Genomic DNA, 23142 nt, shown 5'->3' on the forward strand with positions numbered 1-23142 from the left:
GTTTGGAGAAAAAGGACATTGAGTTTGTTATAAGAAAAAAAAAGATGGACTAAAGATATTTAATTTGCACTGTTGGTCTATTGGCTATAGACATTTTCTGTCAGAGGTATGTTTTTGTTATGTGTGTGGAGGTTATAAAAGAAACTTGTGCATATTCTACATTCTCAGGTAACGTTAGCTGTGTCAGGATTTTTGTTTTGTTTTTTATATAACATATCTGGAAAATATGCATATACTATTAAAGTATTTTGCTTCTAAAACAAGTAGGCCCCTACATACAGTGTATTTTATGTTAGACAAACAAGGATGTTTCTAAGTGAGATGGGGACGTACACTACCATTCAAAAGTTTGGGGTCACTTAGAAATGTCCTTGTTTTCGAAAGAAAAGCAATTTTTTGATCAGAAATACAGTGTAGACATTGTTAATGTTGTAAATGGCTATTGTAGCTCGAAACGGCTGATTTTTAATGGAATATCTACATAGGCGTACCGAGGCCCAATTGAGTAAAACACTTTCTAGAAATCGAAAGTAATCCGACGATGGGTAGTTTGTGCGCACCGCCATGTTTTTTTTTTCTCACATCAACCAAAGATAATAAGAGGAGACAAAATGAGTTTGGTCTGTTTATAGTATGCATGTTGAAGGGGGTGTGTCGTCTACCATCGTTCACATCCCATCATTCACTTCCGGAAGTTTACTCGAAAAATGAGTGAACTCTCCCTCACCTCATTTTGTTATAACATCTTTGGTCCGACAGACGTTTGCGTGAAACCCAGAATGCATTGTATGTCAACAAACATGGCTCCACACATAGCTGGAATTAGCTTAGCTCAGCGTAATCAGTACAACCTTCAAAAAAGTATTTTACACACATAATATGTGTCCATTACAATCTATGCAAGAATCGGAATGCATGATTTGTCACCAGTACTTGAAAACATGTGAATAAAACAGTGAATAAATAAATAATTACCACAGAAAACATTTTCTGATAGTGATTTATTGATTCAAGTGGCGCGTGCCGGCATTCAATCACGTAACCTCTCACTCCCACTCTGAGCCATTCAGTGTTGTTGTTTGTGTATGTAGCTAGTGAGCTAAGCTGTAGCATTAGCAATGTCTTTCAAAAGGTGACAACTCACAAATGCGGAAATTCTGGAGATTTTGATAAATTCTGACAATGAGTCTGAGTATGAAAGTCAGGAATCCGATTCTGACAGTGACAGTAAGGAGCTTCCCCCCAACCTTGTAGACATTGAGAACCCTGAATCTGAGGACCCCTTGTCCACTGACAAAGTCCCAGGTCCCTTTTGAAGATGCTGGTGGTGATGGAGGCAGACCGACAGTGGATGAAGTACAGGAGTTCTGTGGTAGCCAGCCATTTCACCCCTCCTGGCCCTGCTGTTTGCTTTGATGAGTCCCAGTCTGGAGTGCAAAGCCCCTTGCCATTTCCCTCTGAGGCAGAGTGTTTCAAGCAGTTTCTAACAGAGGAGCTGGTGGGAGACATAGTCGAGGAGACCAATCGCTATGCCTTGGAGCTACAGGATAAGAGAAAGACAGTAGTGAGGGGGAAACTCGCTAAATGGGTGACAACCACAATTAGTGAAATGTATACCTTCCTGGTGACAGTCCTTCTCATGGGAATAGTAAAGAAGAGAATACTGGAGCACAGATCCTATGTTTGCAACGCCCTTCTTTGCCACTGTTAAGTTGCGTCAATTCAAATCTGGTATTAGGAACAAAAGAGGTCAATACACGTCTTCTAAAATAGACTAGTATTTTAATTAATGCAAACCACTTCAATGGTAAATATGATGGTCATATATACGGGTCCACTGAAATACCACGCAGGGCACTCAGAGAACTAAGCCATTGTTATGAGTTCTTCTTAAAATACTCTGACAGAGATAGTTCCCGCTCCCTGCTGGCCAATCAGAGTAGAGACTGAGCGTGGTTTAGACTTACTCAGCCAATCGTTGGCGCACAGGCTGGTCCCAGCCCCTTGGCGCTCCACTGTTGCACACTGTTGCCAGGATTAAGTTTGTTATCATCACAACCTGTAGAGTCATCACCCATAGACACTGTTCCCCTGTACTCCTTGTACCTACGTCCTTGGATGGTTCACAGATCACAAAGAGGCAGTGTTCGTGTCTTATCTCATCCTACCCCCTAACGTTCCTCACATGAATCACAGCTTGTTATGTGAAACAATTTATATCAGTACAGTACAAACCTTTTATGTTTAATCATTAATGCATTCTTTCTGAGATAGTCATCACATCTAGATCCCCACAATCCCCCTTTTCACACCCACTGGGTGTGAACCCAAAATAAGAAAACACAGGGTGTCACTCATTAAAATACAATACAAACAAAAAGAATCACACTTTTATTAATAGGCAATAATGATAATAAAAAGGCCTTCAGTCCTTCCATCTACACCTAACTTGTACTAGATTGGCTACCAGCCACCCAGGAACTTCAAACCTTCACATAAGGAAAGACAAACATTCACAATGGTTAACTTGATTAATAAAGCATAAAACACAGGATTAATAGAACACAAAACACAAGATTATTAAAACATAAAACACAAACAGGGAAGTAAATTTTGGCCCCCTTTAGACACCCTCTAGGGCAGGGGTGTCAAACGTCCGGCCCGCGGGCCGGATCAGGCCCGCAAACGGGTTTAATCCGGCCCGCGAGATGATAAAAAAAAATATATATATATATATATATATAATAATAATAATATTTTGTAAAGTATAAAAATGCGCTGCAATTTTTCAATAAAATAAACTGCTGTTCCAATTGCGTCCACTGGATGGCGCAATAGCAATTGTGTTAAACAAGCAAACTGTTTATACCGGGGCAGAGCAAGTAGGTCAAGCACGTGCAGCCAATGAGCTACTTTGTTTTGCCCGCGATATTTATTACGGCTTCTTCTTTTAACATTATGTGCTTTGGCACCCTCATTGCCCCAATATGTCTCTGTCAAAAAAGAGAAAAGTATACGCAGAGTGCAGAGTGTTCCAAGAAAAATGGTCATCCTATTTCTTCACGGAATTGAATGGGAAAGCTGTATGTTTGGTGTGTTCAGAGCATGTTGCAGTGCTGAAAGAATATAACCTTCGTCGCCACTATGTGAGTCTTCATGCCGACAAATATGACAACTTTCAAGGACAGCGGAGATGAGAGAAGGTGAATGAACTGTTGGCGGGTCTGAAGAAACAGCAGTCTGTGTTTACTCACAGCCGAGACATCAGTGACGCTTCAGTGAAAGCTAGCTACCTCATTGCTAATGAAATCGCAGTGGCTTCAAAACCATTTAGTGAGGGTGAATTTGTAAAAACATGCATGATGAAGGCAGCGGAGATTGTGTGCCCTGAAAAGCGGCAGGCTTTTGCAAATATCAGCCTGACAAGAAACACAGTTGCAGACAGGATTTCCGATCTTTCAGTGGATTTGGACAGCCAGTTGAAGCAAAAAGTAAAGTCATTTATTGCGTTTTCGGTTGCAATTGATGAAAGCACGGACATTACAGATGTTGCACAACTGGCCATTTTCATCCGCGGAGTTGATGACACATTGACCGTCACCGAGGAGTTCGTGGAGTTGGTGCCGATGACAGATACAACGACAGCAGCTGATATTTTTACCGCACTCGTCGGCGCGCTGGACAGGGTCGGAGTGGACTGTTCCCGCGCTGTCAGCCTGGCTACAGATGGTGCGCCCTCAATGATCGGGAAAAAAGCAGGCGTTGTGACAAAGTTCAGAGAGAAAGTGCAATCTGCAAATAGAGGACGTGATTTTTTGACTTTTCACTGTATTTTGCACCAGGAGGCTTTGTGTTGCAAGTCATTAAAGATGGATAACGTCATGAAGGTGGTCATCCAAACTGTTAATTTCATCCGATCCAGAAGCCTGAATCACCGTCAGTTTGACAGCCTTCTCAGAGAGAAAGACCACATCTATGGCCTGCCATACCACACTGAGGTAAGATGGTTAAGCCGAGGTGCTGTGCTGAGGCGTTTCTTTGATTTACGAGAAGAAATTCATGGAAGAAACAGTTCATGGAAGAAAAGGGCAAACCAGTGTTAGAATTTCATTCCGCAGAATGGATGCAGGACCTTGCATTTATGGTGGATGTTACAGAGCACCTGAATAACTTGAACAAACAGCTGCAAGGGCGCAACAAAGTTGTCACGCAGTATTATGACAGCATACGTTCTTTCAAGTTGAAGCTGTCATTGTGGGAGACGCAACTTGCCGGTGGTGATGCAGCTCACTTCCCCTGTCTGAAAAATGTGTGCGCGACCCAACATGTGGCAGACATGAAGCGGTTCAAAGATAAAATAACGGGACTGTTACGGGAGTTTGAGCAACGCTTTCAGATTTATGTTTATATGTTTTTATGTTGATGTGCTATTGTTTTTAATTGATTTGATTTGATTTGTATATTTAACCTATTCTTGACTCTGTGGTTCTTGCACTTGTTTGGGGAACAGTATTTCATTATTTTTATCTACATTTCTGCCTGAGAAATGACACCCTGATATAGTTCTGTGATCTGTGATATACTTCTGTGAATCACTGAGGCATTGTGTGTTTGTGTGTTCTTTGTCCTCAGAACTTTCAAATAACTTGAGGTGTTTTATGATTAATAGTGATGTTGTGCTTTTGGACACTGTCCTCAGGCTCCAGCTTTATGTTTATACGTTTTTATGTTGATGTGCTATTGTTTTTAATTGATTTAATTTTATTTGTATATTTAACCTATTCTTGACTCTGTGGTTCTTGCACTTGTTTGGGGAACAGGATTTCATTATTTTTATCTACATTTCTGCCTGAGAAATGACACCCTGATATAGTTCTGTGATCTGTGAAACAGTTCTGTTAATCACTGAGGCATTGTGTGTTTGTGTGTTCTTTTTCTTTAGAATTTTCAAATAAACTTGACGTGTTTTATGATTAATAGTGATGTTGTGCTTGTACTATTTTGGACACACTGTCCTCAGGCTCCAGCTTTATGTTGTATGTTGATCGTATTAAAACAAAGAAAACAATCTGAAGTTGTTGTTTTTAAGTTATATATACCATGATTTTTCCGGTCCGGCCCACTTGGGAATAGATTTTCCTCCATGTGGCCCCTGAGCTAAAATGAGTTTGACACCCCTGCTCTAGGGTGTCACTCCACCAAGCCTGGTAGGTCATATCCGTCATTCCTTAGGTCGGAATCCGGGATTGGGCCGTATCTCACCATCTGTTGGGAAACCGCCTTCTCCATCTCCTTTCTCACCAACCCTCGGACACAGGGAATAAGACAACATCCACAAAGAACAAGTATACCCATAGAAGCTATAACTTCACCCAGAATAGTTACAACAATAGTTTTCCATTTACCAAATATGTTATCAAACCAACCGTTTAGGGAACTATCAATACCAGAGTTCTCAGCCAGTTCGTTCGCCAGCGTGGTGAGTCCCTGAAGCGCTTTGGTCACGGACCCGTCCGGTGCTGTATTGTTGGAGATGAAAGTACAGCACATAGATCCAAACAGAACACAAACTCCGCCCCGCTCAGCCAAAAGCATATCTAAAGCTATTCTATTCTGCCATGCCATTAAGCTAGTTGCCGCTGTCTGCTCAGCTAATCCCTTTATTGCATCACGAGTGTGGTTTATAAATCTTTGCTGGTTATAGTAAATATAATTTATCCAATCTGCGTTTTTATTAATTGTTGACCACCAGAAAAGACTTGATTCAAACCCAGCTGCGATCTGATTCCTAGCTTTGAATTCTTCTGGAACCCCTCGAGGTACTCCTATCCCATCAATTTATATCCTTTCATCAAAGGATCCCGGGAGGAGGTCCCAATTTCTACGTGACAACTCACCAGTCTCTGACACGTTTGATTGTTTGCGTATGTAGGTGAGTTCACAATCTGTTATCACCACACAACCATCAGATGTCAGCACGGGCCTGGTTTTGGTTCCTTAAATCCTCTGGCTGCAACAAAGAGGAGAGATTAGTCATGGTCTCTTTAGTTGTGACATTCTCTGTGTGGGAGCAGGAGCTAAGATGCCCTACCCTGTATCCTATCTTATTAGTCCTAGAAAAACAATAATAAGAATCCCCTGAGACTTCAAACGGAGGCAACCTAGGTCGGGGTGACTTTGTTATCGGGGGATACAGATAGTGCAAGTTTTTAATTTTTTATTAATTATTTTTAATTTTTATTAGAATTTTTTTGTTTTTTGTTTTCCGGGGGGAATGGATCAGCTTAATATTGCAGATAGATTGTATCTTCTATCAATGTAATTGTCTGCATCACTTCCAATCCCCCATGTTTTTTTTATTGTTTTTTTTTATATATATACTCCCCTTTATTACTTTTCAACCCCACCATCCTTTCCCTACTTAAATTAGTGAACAACAATGCCCAGGCCTCTACTTCCGGTCTATAATTACTATCTACACCTTATGGACAGAGTAAATTTTACAATAATTATATTATATTATATATATATATAATTTATTTTTTTTGCTCCTGAACTTCTTCTACTCTCAACCTCTCTGATCATTTTCATGATGTCCATCCGGTTTGCTTCTATATGCCATATCTTTCTAACTGTGCTCTTTCCCAAAAGCTCCCAACATACAACCTATATACTTATTATGGACACAGTATGCTTATGTTATTAGATATCTTTGTTATTATTTGTTGTTATTTGTTATTAGTCCCATCCTTCAACTCTATTCAATACCTCCCATCTATCTCTTAACACCATCCATATAGGATTTCTATTTGCCATATATATTTCAACCGTACTGTGATGTTTTACAAAAGTTCTGAACCTTTCTATTCTCATTGCTTCTACAGATTGTGAATTAAAAATAAACATTTTTGCTAAAAGTATTATTATATTATTGATTGATTGACTATGACTTTTCAGATCACCCAGTAATTGTCACGCGTGCTGTAGGTGGGTGCAGTGGTGGAATCAAACGCAGAACACCGAAGGATAGTCCAACAGACTTTAGTCAATCTCCAAACAGGAAAATATGACACGACTTGCCCGAAGGCAAAAATTACGCACGAAGGCGAATAAACAAAAAGCGCACTAACAGGTGCGTAACACTCCAACGCAGTGGAGGAAAGCTCAACCGAGCGAAATAGCGAACATAAGCCCTACACACGACAGACCAAAATCAATAACACACAACACTAGACAAACACAACGAGAAACTTATAGGACACTAATTACGCTAAACGAGAACAGGTGTCACAACAAACAGACAAAAGCAAACGAACATGAAACATACAACGGTGGCAGCTAGTATTCCGGAGACAACGAACGCCGAAGCCTGCCCGAACAAGGGAGAGAGGCAGCCTCGGCCGAAACCGTGACAGTACCCCCCCCTTGACGCGCGGCTCCAGACGTGCGCCGACTCCGGCCTCGGGGACGACCCGGAGGACGCGGAGCAGGGTGCGTCGGGTGCCCACGATGGAATTCCGTCAGGAGAGACGGGTCCAAAATGTCTCTCCTCGGCACCCAGCACCGCTCCTCCGGACCGTACCCCTCCCACTCCACTAGATATTGGAGACCCCCCATCCGACGTCTCGAATCCAAGATGGACCTCACGGAGTACGCCGGTGCCCCCTCGATGTCCAATGGGGGCGGAGGAGTCTCCCTGATCTCACTTTCTTGGAGTGGGCCAGCTACCACCGGCCTGAGAAGGGACACATGGAACGAGGGGTTAATACTTTTATATTCAACAGGTAGTTGTAATTTGTAACACACCTCGTTCAACCTTCCCAGGACTTTAAATGGCCCTACAAACCGCCGACCCAGTTTCCGACAGGGCAGGCGGAGGGGCAGGTTTCTGGTAGAGAGCCAGACTCGATCACCAGGTGCGTACACCGGTCCCTCACTGCGGTGGAGATCGGCGCTCGCCTTATGACGTCGGAGGGCCCGCTGCAGGTGGACGTGTGCAGCGTTCCATGTCTCCTCCGAGCGCCGCGCCCACTCATCCACCGCAGGAGCCTCGATCTGGCTCTGCTGCCAAGGTGCCAGAACCGGCTGGTAACCTAACACACATTGGAAAGGGGTTAGGTTAGTGGAGGAATGGCGTAGGGAATTCTGGGCCATTTCGGCCCAGGGAACGTACCTTGCCCACTCCTCCGGCCGGTCCTGGCAGTATGTTCTAAGAAACCTACCCACATCCTGGTTCACACGTTCCACCTGCCCATTACTCTCCGGGTGGTAACCCGAGGTGAGGCTCACCGAGACCCCCAACCGCTCCATAAAAGCTCTCCAGACTCTGGAGGTAAATTGGGGACCTCGATCAGACACAATATCCTCGGGTACCCCGTAGTGCCGGAACACATGGGTGAATAGGGCTTCGGCAGTTTGCAGGGCGGTAGGAAGGCCCGGCATGGGGAGCAAACGACAGGCCTTAGAAAACCGGTCCACAACGACCAGTATAGTGGTATTCCCCTGTGAAGGAGGAAGGTCAGTAAGGAAATCCACCGAGAGGTGGGACCATGGTCGTTGTGGAACGGGCAGGGGTAGTAACTTACCCCTAGGCAGATGTCTAGGCGCCTTACACTGGGCGCACACCGAGCAGGAGGAAACATAAACCCTCACATCCCTTGCCAACGTGGGCCACCAGTACTTGGCACTAAGACAGTGCACTGTCCGGCCGATACCCGGGTGTCCAGAGGAGGGTGACGTGTGAGCCCAATAGATCAATCGATCCCGAACCTCGAGCGGAACGTACTTCCGACCCTCCGGGCATTGTGGTGGACTAGGGTCGGTGCGTAACGCCCGCTCGAGCTCAGCATCGACCTCCCACACTACCGGTGCCACCAGACACGACTCCGGCAGTATGGGAGTGGGCTCCACGGACCTCTCCTCCGTGTCATACCGCCGAGACAGCGCATCTGCCTTACCGTTCTGGGACCCAGGGATGTACGTGATCTTAAATGTAAACCGGGTCAAAAACATATTCCATCTAGCCTGCCGAGGGTTCAGCCTCCTCGCTGCCCGGATGTACTCCAGGTTACGGTGGTCCGTCAAAATGAGGAAAGGGTGTTGAGCCCCCTCAAGCCAGTGCCTCCACACCTTTAGGGCCTGTACCACGGCTAACAGCTCCCTGTCCCCTACGTCATAGTTTCGCTCCGCCGGACTGAGCTTCTTGGAATAAAAAGCACAGGGGCGGAGTTTAGGTGGCGCGCCTGACCGTTGTGAAAGCACGGCTCCTATACCGGCCTCAGACGCGTCCACCTCTACCTGAAATGGTAAAGAGGGATCCGGATGCGCCAGCACTGGAGCCGAGGTAAACAGGTCCTTCAGCCTCCCAAACGCCCTGTCCGCCTCGGCAGACCACTGCAGACGCACCGGACCCCCCTTCAAGAGAGACGTGATGGGAGCTGCCACCTGTCCAAAACCCCGGATAAACCTCCGGTAGTAATTCGCAAACCCCAAAAACTGCTGCACCTCCTTCACAGTGGTTGGTGTTTGCCAATTACGCACGGCTGACACCCGGTCTACCTCCATCTTCACCCCTGACGCAGACAACTGATACCCCAAAAAGGAGACCGACTCCTGGAAAAACAGACACTTCTCTGCCTTAACATACAGGTCGTGCTCCACCAGCCTCCGCAACACTCTGCGCACCAGGGCCACATGCTCGACACGGGTAGGCGAGTACACGAGAATGTCATCTATGTACACAACGACCCCCTGCCCCTGCATGTCCCTGAAGATCTCATCCACGAATGATTGGAAAACTGACGGAGCGTTCATCAACCCGTATGGCATGACAAGATACTCGTAATGGCCCGAGGTGGTACTAAAGGCTGTCTTCCATTCATCGCCCTCCCTGATGCGCACCAAGTTGTACCCGCTCCTGAGATCTAATTTAGTGAAGAAACGCGCCCCATGCAAGGACTCAGTCATGGTCGCAATCAGCGGGAGTGGATAACTGTACTTCACCGTGATCTGATTGAGACCACGGTAATCGATGCACGGGCGTAAACCCCCATCCTTCTTCTTCACAAAAAAGAAACTCGAGGACGCAGGGGAAGTGGAAGGCCGTATGTATCCTTGTCTCAGAGATTCGTCTATGTAAGTCTCCATAGCTTTCTTCTCCTCCTGAGACAGAGGATACACATGGCTCCGTGGGAGCGCAGCTCCTGCCTGGAGGTCTATCGCACAATCTCCCTGCCTATGGGGTGGCAACCGCGTCGCCCTCGACTTACTAAACGCGATGGCCAAATCCCCATACTCAGGGGGAACGTGCAATGCGGGCACCTGGTTTGGACTCTCCACCGAGGTAGCCCCTACGGAAACGCACAAACATCGACCCACACACTGGGCAGACCACTCCATCAGAGCCCTCTCCTGCCACGAAATAAATGGGTTATGGGTACTCAACCAGGGCATGCCCAGCACCACCGGATACGCAGGCGAGTCAATCAGAAATAGCTGAATCATCTCCTGATGACCCCCCTGCGCACACATCCTAAGTGGCGCAGTGACCTCCCTGATCAAGCCCGCACCCAACGGACGGCTATCTAGGGCATGAACGGGGAAAGGGACATCAACAGGAAGAAGGGGAATCCCTAAGGCTAAACAAAACTTCTTATCAACAAAATTCCCAGCCGCGCCTGAATCTACCAGCGCCTTATGCTGGGAATGAGGTGCTACCTGTGGAAAACTCACAGGTATACAGAAATGTGCAACAGAGAGCTCTGGGTGAGTGGGGCGCCTACTCACCTGGAAGGAATCCCCAGTGCGGGACCTGTCGTCCTCTCCCCTAGGAGGCCATCCCCAGCACCTAGCCGCGGTGTGTCCTCCCCGACCACAGTTGGTGCAGGAGATGGACCCCCTAGTAAGCCGACCCCTCCTCTCTCTAGCGCCAGCGCCCCCGAGCTCCATGGGGCACGGCTCGGAGGTGCTGGAGGGTGAAATGGACGGACCCCCCTCGGGACGTCCGCGGGTAGCTAGCAGGTTATCCAGCCTGATGGACATGTCGACCAACTGGTCGAACGAGAGGCTGGTGTCCCTACAGGCCAGCTCCCGACGGACGTCCTCTCGTAGACTACATCTGTAGTGATCGACGAGAGCCCGATCATTCCACCCTGCATCTGCCGCTAGAGTACGGAATTCGAGGGTGAACTCCTGGGCACTCCTCCTCCCCTGCCGGAGGAAGACCAGACGCTCCCGCGCCGCTTTCCCCTCCGGGGGATGGTCAAACACCGCCCTGAAGCGGCGGGAGAACTCGTCGTACGTGATGGTGTCCGCGTCGATCCTCCTCCACTTCGCGTTGGCCCATTCCAATGCCTTCCCGGAAAGGCAGGAGATCAGGGCGTACACGCTCTCATGTCCCGAGGGCGCCGGGTGCACGGTGGCCAGGTACAGCTCCACCTGGAGAAGGAATCCCTGACACCCGGCCGCGGTCCCATCGTAGGCCCTCGGGAGCGAGAGTCGGACTCCTCGGGGTTCCGGTGCGGGAATGGGCGGACTGGCCGATGGTGCTGGCAGGGAGGGTGGCGGTGGAGGCGTTCCCCAGCCTCGGATGGTGGTGATCACCTCCTGCAGTGCGGTCCCCATCTGCAGGATCTGGTCCCGTTGTTCCCGGACCTGGTCCTCCAGCGTCGTCTGGGCTGCTGCGGCTCCTGCTGATTCCATTAAAGGTGTGTTATTCTGTCACGCGTGCTGTAGGTGGGTGCAGTGGTGGAATCAAACGCAGAACACCGAAGGATAGTCCAACAGACTTTAGTCAATCTCCAAACAGGAAAATATGACACGACTTGCCCGAAGGCAAAAATTACGCACGAAGGCGAATAAACAAAAAGCGCACTAACAGGTGCGTAACACTCCAACGCAGTGGAGGAAAGCTCAACCGAGCGAAATAGCGAACATAAGCCCTACACACGACAGACCAAAATCAATAACACACAACACTAGACAAACACAACGAGAAACTTATAGGACACTAATTACGCTAAACGAGAACAGGTGTCACAACAAACAGACAAAAGCAAACGAACATGAAACATACAACGGTGGCAGCTAGTATTCCGGAGACAACGAACGCCGAAGCCTGCCCGAACAAGGGAGAGAGGCAGCCTCGGCCGAAACCGTGACAGTAATGCTATCTGCAAGGTTAGTTCCAGATAGTGCAAGTTACTACAAGACTCCTTCACCACATTCCCAGGTGGCTTGAACAATTTAATCATGGAGGATAAACCTGACAGAGAGTTAAAGCCTGTCAAGGGGAACGGAGTAGTTGTTAACCTTGGTTTGGCTGTCCCACAGGCATAACAGTCCTCTTTAGACATAGTTCTTGCCGTATACTGAATCCATTTCAACCACAGGTTAAGATCTCTATACCCCGTCTCCACCTGTACTACTTCCTTCAGGTCTATAGTTTGCACTATCTTCACCACAGCCCCGGTCTCACTACCTCCCTCAGAGAGGTTTACTCTATAGGGTGCCCCAGTTGAAGAGGATATCTCACTTGTCAGGTCTGTAACCTGTTTTAGCATAATTCAGACTTTCAGACAGTACCTACCCTTATATGGGTCGCACTGCCATTTCTAGTAATTCCCTACTTTCACAATACTACACCTGTCCTTAAACTGTGTGTGGAGATTGACATATTCCCCCCCGCTCGGTATGAGCAACTACATAGTCCCAGGATGTACATGGTGACATACATATGGTGATGTCCCTCCCTACAGTCCCTAGTACTTCCCCTTTCCCTACGTCTAGCTGTCTCCTATGCCTTCGTAGACTGTGCTCAGGTATTATTTTATCAACTTGTGTTAGGTTAACTACTACTTCTGGCGGATCAGGAGGGTTTGAGTGTGTTAGGAATATGGCCCCCACAATCAGACAGCTACCTACCGTCAGGAGACCTGTGAAACCTCACCCTCGCCCTGAGAACATGTCAGACGCCGGAGGCCAACCCATTGCTTTACCTTCTATCGAACTCACACAGGGATGATCAGACAGGGTAAGGGAATCTACGTTAAGGAGCCAACCCCCGAGCCCTAGTGGTGATCGATCTTTCTCCTAACTCTGTGTTTGTTCGTCAGGTGTAGCTGGGTTTACCTTTTTGCAGTGTGTGACATGCACCCAGGTGGATCTTTCGGCTATTCTGCTGGCAAAGGCAGTGACCAATATAACCTGATAGGGCCCTTCCCAACAGGCCTGCTTCCAGTTTTTCTTCTTTAGGGACTGGATGCTCACCAGTCTCCTGGTTAGATAGAGTGGGTCACCTTCTCCTTTAGTTCACCTGTGGGGCACAAAACCTCTGACATACGGGTGTGGTTAATAAACTATCTTCACACATACATGTTCAGCTCTCAATTTCTATTCTTGTTGGGGTTTTTTTAAGTATTTTGTCCTCTCCTTCGTATATATTTATTATTTAATCCTACCATCCCCCTTTTGACACATGATTTGCCCATGTGTCAATATTACCACCTACCTAAACAATCACTTAGGTAATATTGGTAATTCATTATCCAATTGCCATCCCTCCACTCTCTCTTTTGTTATTTTATGGTTCAAATCATATATATTATTACCAAATTATAATCTTCTTCACACTTTTCACAGTATTATAAATTACCCTCAACTTAGTAAAATAAACTATCTTAAAGTCCTCCTCTCATGCCTTTAGAATGTACTAGTGTGGATGATTAATTAACACCAGAAATATAAAACAGAGTTCAGAGGCAATTGAAATTATTCAACGAACTGTTCCATCCCATAATATACCAAACATTACCATTATTCTAAATATTTCATAAATGTTACTTATCCCAAGTGTTCATTAAGTCCTCATGACATTCATTCTCATAAGAAATCATATATACCCCAAACTCAGCCAAAACCGAAAAACTCCATAAAATTCACTGTGCGTGCTCCTCTAAGACCTATCACCCTTGACCTGCTGAAAACCCCCCAAAATTGAAACAACAAGGCTTTATAAACATCATGCTAGGTGTGTTGTTCTTTGTTTGAAATACCCAATTTGAAAAACAACAACCACAAATTGCCAGGCCTCACTTGATTTGGTAGCTCACTTTAATGACCTAAATACTGCCTAACTTCACTACTGCTCCCCCTAGCCCTGGGCAACATTCCAATGAGATGAGCTAATCTCTTTCTCCTGGTAATAATCTAAAGATGGTAGTACACACAAAACATGATACAGATATCCCCAGTCTTAACCCATCAATAATTGTTTGTATCAATCTAATTCCTCATAACTAATCCATAAAACCACTCAAAATTCCCCGAGTATACAATTATTATTTAATTGATTACCCTAACTCTGCTACATGTGATCTCATCTCAAATGATCCATTATCAATTATTTGATCAACCCCCTAGGAAAATCTGTCTCCCCTTCTATTGTTCCTGTCCCCCCTGTAAATGTCATATTTCAGTTTTTAGCCAATACAATCACGGTTACATCAAAAGTAACACCACTGGCGTCAAGCAACCCATCGGATAAAGTAATAACAATTAGATTGTATCAAAGCACTGCCTTCCAGTCAAGCATTCAGACCTCTACTTGAAATCCCACAGCTCAACCCAACTCGCTTGACTGTCTGTATTATTATTTTTTTCTCCCGCTAACCAGAGCCATAAATTACTCTCCTTTGTCCTAGACTCAATTTTCACAGCTCTATTGCCATTTCAGTTCGCTATTCAATTTCTTTAACTGTTCTCTCTGATTAGGCCCTAATTAATAAAACAAATACTTGCTATAATTTACCAGCACACATTTAATTCATATCCCTATCATTTTTTAACTACGGGGAAGGTGCGGGGACCTTGTAACATATTTTCATAGACCTTTCTAGAATACTTCTACTTAAGCTATCTAATTCAACATTTCACATTTCTCAATCTGTCACGCCCTGGCTCTAGGGACTCTTTTAAGTTGAGCCAGGGTGTGTAGAGTTTATGTTTTGTGCTCGTTGTGTCTAGTCTAGTTTTGTATATCTATGTTGGCCAGAGTGGTTCTCAATCAGAGGCAACGAGTATCAGCTGTTGCTGGTTGTCTCTGATTGGGAACAATATTTAGTCAGGTGGTTTTCCCACAGTGTTTGTGGGATCTTGTTCCGTGTTGGTTTGTGTTTTGCACCTGTGGACGTCACGTATCGATTTGTTGTTTTGTTAGTGTATCATTTAATAAATAAGTATGTTCACCTTCCACGCTGCGCCTTGGTCCTCTATATCCGACGATCGTGACAGAAGATCCCACCAATACAGGACCAAGCAGCGTGCCCAGGCAGGAGAGGAGAAGCGGCGCCAACCGGGCAGTCGTCGGACAGGCGAGGGGGACCCCCAATAAATTTTTAGGGGGGGGCACATGGCAGGGACGACGGGGCCACTGGAGGCAGATAAGGGGCGAGTTGGTGGACGAGGAGAGAAGGCCACCGGGTTACGGGAGCCATTGGTGTATAGAGGGAAGGAAAATGTAGAGGCACGGCGAGAGGTACTGAAGTGTGTTGCAGTCCGTTCCGGCCCGTTCCTGTTCCCCGTGTTAGGCCAGTGGTGTGTGTTCCCAGTACGGTCCGGCCTGTTCCTGTCCATCGCGCCAAGCCTATGGTGCGCGTCGCCAGCCCGGCCCGGCCTGTTCCTGCCCCTCGCACCAAGCCTATGGTGCGCGTCGCCAGCCCGGCCCGGCCTGTTCCTGCTCCCCGCACCAAGCCAATGGTGCGCGTTGCCAGCCCGGCCCGGCCCGTTCCTGCTCCCCGCACCAAACCTGTGGTGCGCATCACCAGCCCGGCCCGGCCTGTTCCTGCTCCCCGCACCAAGCTAGTGGTGCGCGTCGCCAGCCCGGCCCGGCCTGTTCCTGCTCCCCGCACCAAGCCAATGGTGCGCGTCGCCAGCCTGATCCGGCCTGTTCCTGCTCCCCGCACCAAACCTGTGGTGCGCATCGCCAGCCTGTGCCCGTTTCACCGGTGCCTGGTCAGGTACCGGTCAGCTGCTCCACACCGGAGCCTGAGCAATCCGCTCCACCGAAGTCCAGTCCAGCTCCAGCCAGTGGGGCTAGACCAGACCAGGGGCACTACGGGGGGGTTAGTAGAGGGTGGTGGTCAAGCCCGGAGCCGGAACCGCCTCCGAGGAGGAATGCCCACCCAGCCCTCCCCTGTTCGGTGATGTTTAGGCGCGGTCACAGTCCGCGCCTTTAGGGGGGGGGGGTACTGTCACGCCCTGGCTCTAGGGACTCTTTTAAGTTGAGCCAGGGTGTGTAGAGTTTATGTTTTGTGCTCGTTGTGTCTAGTCTAGTTTTGTATATCTATGTTGGCCAGAGTGGTTCTCAATCAGAGGCAACGAGTATCAGCTGTTGCTGGTTGTCTCTGATTGGGAACAATATTTAGTCAGGTGGTTTTCCCACAGTGTTTGTGGGATCTTGTTCCGTGTTGGTTTGTGTTTTGCACCTGTGGACGTCACGTATCGATTTGTTGTTTTGTTAGTGTATCATTTAATAAATAAGTATGTTCACCTTCCACGCTGCGCCTTGGTCCTCTATATCCGACGATCGTGACAGAAGATCCCACCAATACAGGACCAAGCAGCGTGCCCAGGCAGGAGAGGAGAAGCGGCGCCAACCGGGCAGTCGTCGGACAGGCGAGGGGGACCCCCAATAAATTTTTAGGGGGGGGCACATGGCAGGGACGACGGGGCCACTGGAGGCAGATAAGGGGCGAGTTGGTGGACGAGGAGAGAAGGCCACCGGGTTACGGGAGCCATTGGTGTATAGAGGGAAGGAAAATGTAGAGGCACGGCGAGAGGTACTGAAGTGTGTTGCAGTCCGTTCCGGCCCGTTCCTGTTCCCCGTGTTAGGCCAGTGGTGTGTGTTCCCAGTACGGTCCGGCCTGTTCCTGTCCATCGCGCCAAGCCTATGGTGCGCGTCGCCAGCCCGGCCCGGCCTGTTCCTGCCCCTCGCACCAAGCCTATGGTGCGCGTCGCCAGCCCGGCCCGGCCTGTTCCTGCTCCCCGCACCAAGCCAATGGTGCGCGTTGCCAGCCCGGCCCGGCCCGTTCCTGCTCCCCGCACCAAACCTGTGGTGCGCATCACCAGCCCGGCCCGGCCTGTTCCTGCTCCCCGCACCAAGCTAGTGGTGCGCGTCGCCAGCCCGGCCCGGCCTGTTCCTGCTCCCCGCACCAAGCCAATGGTGCGCGTCGCCAGCCTGATCCGGCCTGTTCCTGCTCCCCGCACCAAACCTGTGGTGCGCATCGCCAGCCTGTGCCCGTTTCACCGGTGCCTGGTCAGGTACCGGTCAGCTGCTCCACACCGGAGCCTGAGCAATCCGCTCCACCGAAGTCCAGTCCAGCTCCAGCCAGTGGGGCTAGACCAGACCAGGGGCACTACGGGGGGGTTAGTAGAGGGTGGTGGTCAAGCCCGGAGCCGGAACCGCCTCCGAGGAGGAATGCCCACCCAGCCCTCCCCTGTTCGGTGATGTTTAGGCGCGGTCACAGTCCGCGCCTTTAGGGGGGGGGGTACTGTCACGCCCTGGCTCTAGGGACTCTTTTAAGTTGAGCCAGGGTGTGTAGAGTTTATGTTTTGTGCTCGTTGTGTCTAGTCTAGTTTTGTATATCTATGTTGGCCAGAGTGGTTCTCAATCAGAGGCAACGAGTATCAGCTGTTGCTGGTTGTCTCTGATTGGAAACCATATTTAGTCAGGTGGTTTTCCCACAGTGTTTGTGGGATCTTGTTCCGTATCGATTTGTTGTTTTGTTCGTGTATCATTTAATAAATAAGTATGTTCACCTTCCACGCTGCGCCTTGGTCCTCTATATCCGACGATCGTGACACAGTTTAAGTGTACCTATGATAAAAATGACAGACCTCTACATGCTTTGTAAGTAGGAAAACCTGCAAAATCGGCAGTGTATCAAATACTTGTTCTCCCCACTGTATATACACAATTATGTGCAAGTTTCTGCACATGTAGGTAGGGGTAAAGTGACTGTGCATAGATAATAAACAGCGAGTAGCAGCAGTGTAAAAACAAAGGGGGGGTGTCAATGTAAATAGTCAGGGTGGCCATTTGATGAATTGTTCAGCAGTCTTATGGCTTGGGGGTAGAAGCTGTTAAGGAGTCTTTTGGACCTAGACTTGGCGCTCAGGTACCGCTTGCCATGTGGTAGCAGAGAGAACAGTCCATGACTTGGGTGACTGGAGTCTTTGACAATTTTTAGGGCTTTCCTCTGACACCGCCTAGTATATAGGTCCTGGATGGCAGGAAGCTTGGCACCAGTGATGTACTGGGCCATACGCATGACCCTCTGTAGCGCCTTACGGTCGGATGCCGAGCAGTTGCCATACCAGGCGGTGATGCAACCGGTCAGGATGCTCTCGATGGTGCAGCTGTAGACATTTTTGAGGATATGGGCACCCATGCCAAATCTTTTCAGTCTCCTGAGGGGGTAAAGGTGTTGTCGTGCCCTCTTCACGACTGTCTTGGTGTGTTTGGACCATGATAGTTTGTTGGTGACGTGGACACCAATTAACTTATCCAGAGTGACTTACAGCAGCATTTAGGGTTAAGTGCCTTTCTCAAGGGCACATCGACAGATTTTTCAGTGGGCTTTGGGATTCAAACCAGTGACATTTCGGTTACTGGCCCAACGCTCTTACCCGCTAGGCTACATGCTGCCCAGCTGTCTGTAAACTCTGTCTTGTGTCAATTTAAACCTTTTTCACAAAATATGTTGTCCATCAATGTTTTAACACTAGTTAATATAAATGGTGATATCAACTTGTATCTTTTGGGGGACATATTTAATAACAGTGACTTAAATATTACAGATGGATTACAATAGGTTGAACACAGAATAGCTTTGTTGGGCTCATATCTGGGGAGTTGTATGTACCCAAACGAAAAATGTTCTTCTTGAGTGTTAAGTCATGCTTTATTTTAGCTACACATGTCAGTAGTGCATGAGATGTCTGTTCAAGTGCTTCCACAGGTCCATGCCATGCTGAGATGTGGTGAAGTCCTCTATTTGGAACATATATGGAACAGAATACATGTTTTAAAGCAGTCTTTTTAATTGTATTTTTAAATCGTGACTGTGTGTCTAATAAATCACTGTGTGTGTGTTTATTTCATGAAAATAACTCCAAATATATTTTTTTGCATTAATTTCCCTGAGCCTCCTTTTACACTAAAAGGGCTTTATCTCAATTGTCACAATTTCAGAGTGTTATTTCAACCTCATAGTGTAGAAATATCATTACAAAAAACAGGAAATTCATGTTTTTCAGTGCACTTCCCCTTTAACATTACATTCATGAGCCCAACATATCCTTCTAAACATGTCCTGAAGGATGCTTAATAATAAGCATGCTTATTGTCAAGGGATTTGCTGTAGGCTCCATTGGATGAAAGCATAGGTGAATAGAGAAATACACTGATCAATATTCAGACTAGAAAAGAGATTCATAAAGGGTCAACTTTGAGACAAGCAGCTAACCTTCCACTGACAAGGCTGTTACTGACAGTCCACAAAAATGAACCTTTAGATATTTTACTTATTCCCACTTAAAGTTCCCCCATGATTTCTCCCCATTTCATCATGGTATGAGACGTACAGTGAAGGAAAAAAGTATTTGATCCCCTGCTGATTTTGTACGTTTGCCCAATGACAAAGAAATTATCAGTCTATAATTTTAATGGTAGGTTTATTTGAACAGTGAGAGACAGAATAACAACAAAAAAATCCAGAAAAACGCATGTCAAAAATGTTATAAATTGATTTGCATTTTAATGAGGGAAATAAGTATTTGACCCCCTCTCAATCAGAAAGGTTTCTGGCTCCCAGGTGTCTTTTATAAAGGTAACGAGCTGAGATTAGGAGCACACTCTTAAAGGGTGTGCTCCTAATCTCAGCTTGTTACCTGTATAAAAGACACCTGTCCACAGAAGCAATCAATCAATCAGATTCCAAACTCTCCACCATGGCCAAGACCAAAGAGATCTCCAATGATGTCAGGGACAAGATTGTAGACCTACACAAGGCTGGAATGGGCTACAAGACCATCGCCAAGCAGCTTGGTGAGAAGGTGACAACAGTTGGTGCAATTATTCGCAAATGGAAGACACACAAAAGAACTGTCAATCTCCCTCTGCCTGGGGCTCCATGCAAGATCTCACCTCATGGAGTTGCAATGATCATGAGAACGGTGAGGAATCAGCCCAGAACTACACGGGAAGATCTTGTCAATGATCTCAAGGCAGACTGAAATCCTGCAGCGCCCGCAAGGTCCCCCTGCTCAAGAAAGCACATATACATGCCCGTCTTAAGTTTGCCAATGAACATCTGACTGATTCAGAGGAGAACTGGGTGAAAGTGTTGTGGTCAGATGAGACCAAAATGGAGCTCTTTGGCATCAACTCAACTCGTCGTGTTTGGAGGAGGAGGAATGCTGCCTATGACCCCAAGATCACCGTCAAACATGGAGGTGGAAACATTATTCTTTGGGGGTGTTTTTCTGCTAAGGGGACAGGACAACTTCACTGCATCAAAGGGACGATGAACGGGGCCATGTACCGTCAAATCTTGGGTGAGAACCTCCTTCCCTCAGCCAGGGCATTGAAAATGGGTTGTGGATGGGTATTCCAGCATGACAATGACCCAAAACACACGGCCAAGGCAACAAAGGAGTGGCTCAAGAAGAAGCACATTAAGGTCCTGGAGTGGCCTAGCCAGTCTCCAGACCTTAATCCCATAGAAAATCTGTGGAGGGAGATGAAGGTTCGAGTTGCCAAACGTCAGCCTCAAAACCTTAATGACTTGGAGAAGATCTGCAAAGAGGAGTGGGACAAAATCCCTCCTGAGATGTGTGCAAACCTGGTGGCCAACTACAAGAAACGTCTGACCTCTGTGATTGCAAACAAGGGTTTTGCCACCAAGTCATGTTTTGCAGATGGGTCAAATACTTATTTACCTCATTAAAATGCAAATCAATTTATAACATTTTTGACATGTGTTTTTCTGGATTTTTTTGTTGTTATTCTGTCTCTCACTGTTCAAATAAACCTACTATTAAAATTATAGACTGATCATGTCTTTGTCAGTGGGCAAACGTACAAAATCAGCAGGGGATCAAATACTTTTTTCCCTCACTGTATTAAGTAATGTAGTGAATAATAGCCTACATTAAATTTAGTCTGGAATCTTTCAGAGTTGTCTTCTCAATAATGTCTTGAGTAGGCCTAATTTAAAATGCCAAACCAGTGTTTCTACTAAGGGTTGTTTGATTATTTTCCACTTTGATAAGTTTCCACGGTACATCATTTTGTGGATGTGGAAGGGACAAACCTGAGAAAGAACTTGCTTGGTCAATCCATCACCAGAGCCTTGTACACACAACGTAGACAAATGCTTTAACAAAAAAGCGAAATTTATTTAGACTTCTTAAAATGTTTACAAATATATATTTTAGCTGAACAATAAGAACACGGGAAGAAGCAGAGCCATGACCAGTATGAAAACGTTCTCGAACATTACAGATAGAAATACAACAAAAAGAGCTGATGCATCTTTGTTCTACATAGCAATTGTATTTGTCACATGCGTCAATACAACTGGTGTACACTTTACAGTGAAACGCTTGCTTATGAGCCCTTCCCAACGATGCAGAGTTAAAAAATAATAATACAAATAAAAAATGTAATAGTAACACGAGGAATAAAATAAAATACACAAGAATGGAGCTACAGTGCATTCGGAGAGAATTCAGACCCCTTCCCTTTTTCCACATGTTGTTACATTACAGCCTTATTCTAAAATGGATAATAATGACAAAGCGAAAACTGATTTTTTAAAATGTGTGCAAATTAAAAATATTTATATAAAATAAATACCTTATTTACATAAGTATTCAGACCCTTTGCAATGAGACTCTAAATGGATCTCAAGTGCATCCTGTTTCCATTGATCATCCTTGAGATGTTTCTACAACTTGATTGGAGTCCATCTGTGGTAAATTAAATTGGTTGGACATGATTTGGAAAGGCACACACCAGTCTATATAAGGTCCCACAGTTGACAGTGCATGCCTGAGCAAAAACCAAGCCATAAGGTCGAAGATATTGTCCGTAGCGCTCCGAGACAGGATTGTGTCGAGGCACAGATCTGGGGTAAGGTACCAAAACATTTCTGCAGCATTTAAGGTCCCCAAGAACACAGTGCCCTCCATCATTCTTAAATGGAAGAAGTTTGGAACCACCAAGAATCTCCCTAGAGCTGGCAGCCCAGCCAAACTGAGAAATCGGGGGAGAAGGACCTTGGTCAGGGAGGTGACCCGATGGTCACTCTGACAGAGCTCTAGAGTTCCTCTGTGGCGATGGGAGAATCTTCCAGAAGGACAACCATCTCTGCAGCACTCCACCAATCAGGCCTTTATGGTAGAGTGGCCAGACGGAAGCCACTCCTCAGTAAAAGGCACATGACTGCCCGCTTGGAGTTTCCAAAAGGCACTTAAAGGACTCAGACCATGAGACACAAGATTGTCTGGTCTGATGAAACCAAGATTGGACTCTTTGGCCTGAATGCCAAGCGTCACGTCTGGAGGAAACCTGGCACCATCCCTACGGTGAAGCATGGTAGTGGCAGCATCTCGCTGTGGGGATTTTTTTCAGTGTGTAGATTGATGAGGGAAAAAAACAATTTCATCAATTTTAGGATAAGGCTGTAACGTAACAAAGTGGATAAAGTAAAGGGGTCTGAATACTTTCCGAATGCACTGTATGTACAGGGAGTAACATACAGCCTAGGCTTGATTATCCAACCATTTGGAGCAGTTATGGGTCTATTCTCTACATTTTACAAGGTCAAGAAAGGTACGTTGATCACACCATCGTGTGCTCTCTCTCTCTCTCTCTCTCTCTCTCTCTCTCTCCTTTCAAACTCCCAAACAGTGGCGTATTCATTACGGAAACCGTTCACCGTTTATTATCAAAGCAAACAGAGCAAAACTACAGTTTCTATTGGACAAATTCAGGTAGGTCCCTCCCCATTTCATCCCGTTTGCTTCCTTTTAAGAAACCGTTTGCAACAGAATCGGAGTATACCTGTCACGACTTCCTCC

This window comes from Coregonus lavaretus, assembly GCF_964263955.1.
Source record: "Coregonus lavaretus genome assembly, chromosome: 9".
In the NCBI taxonomy this organism is placed as follows: domain Eukaryota; kingdom Metazoa; phylum Chordata; class Actinopteri; order Salmoniformes; family Salmonidae; genus Coregonus; species Coregonus lavaretus.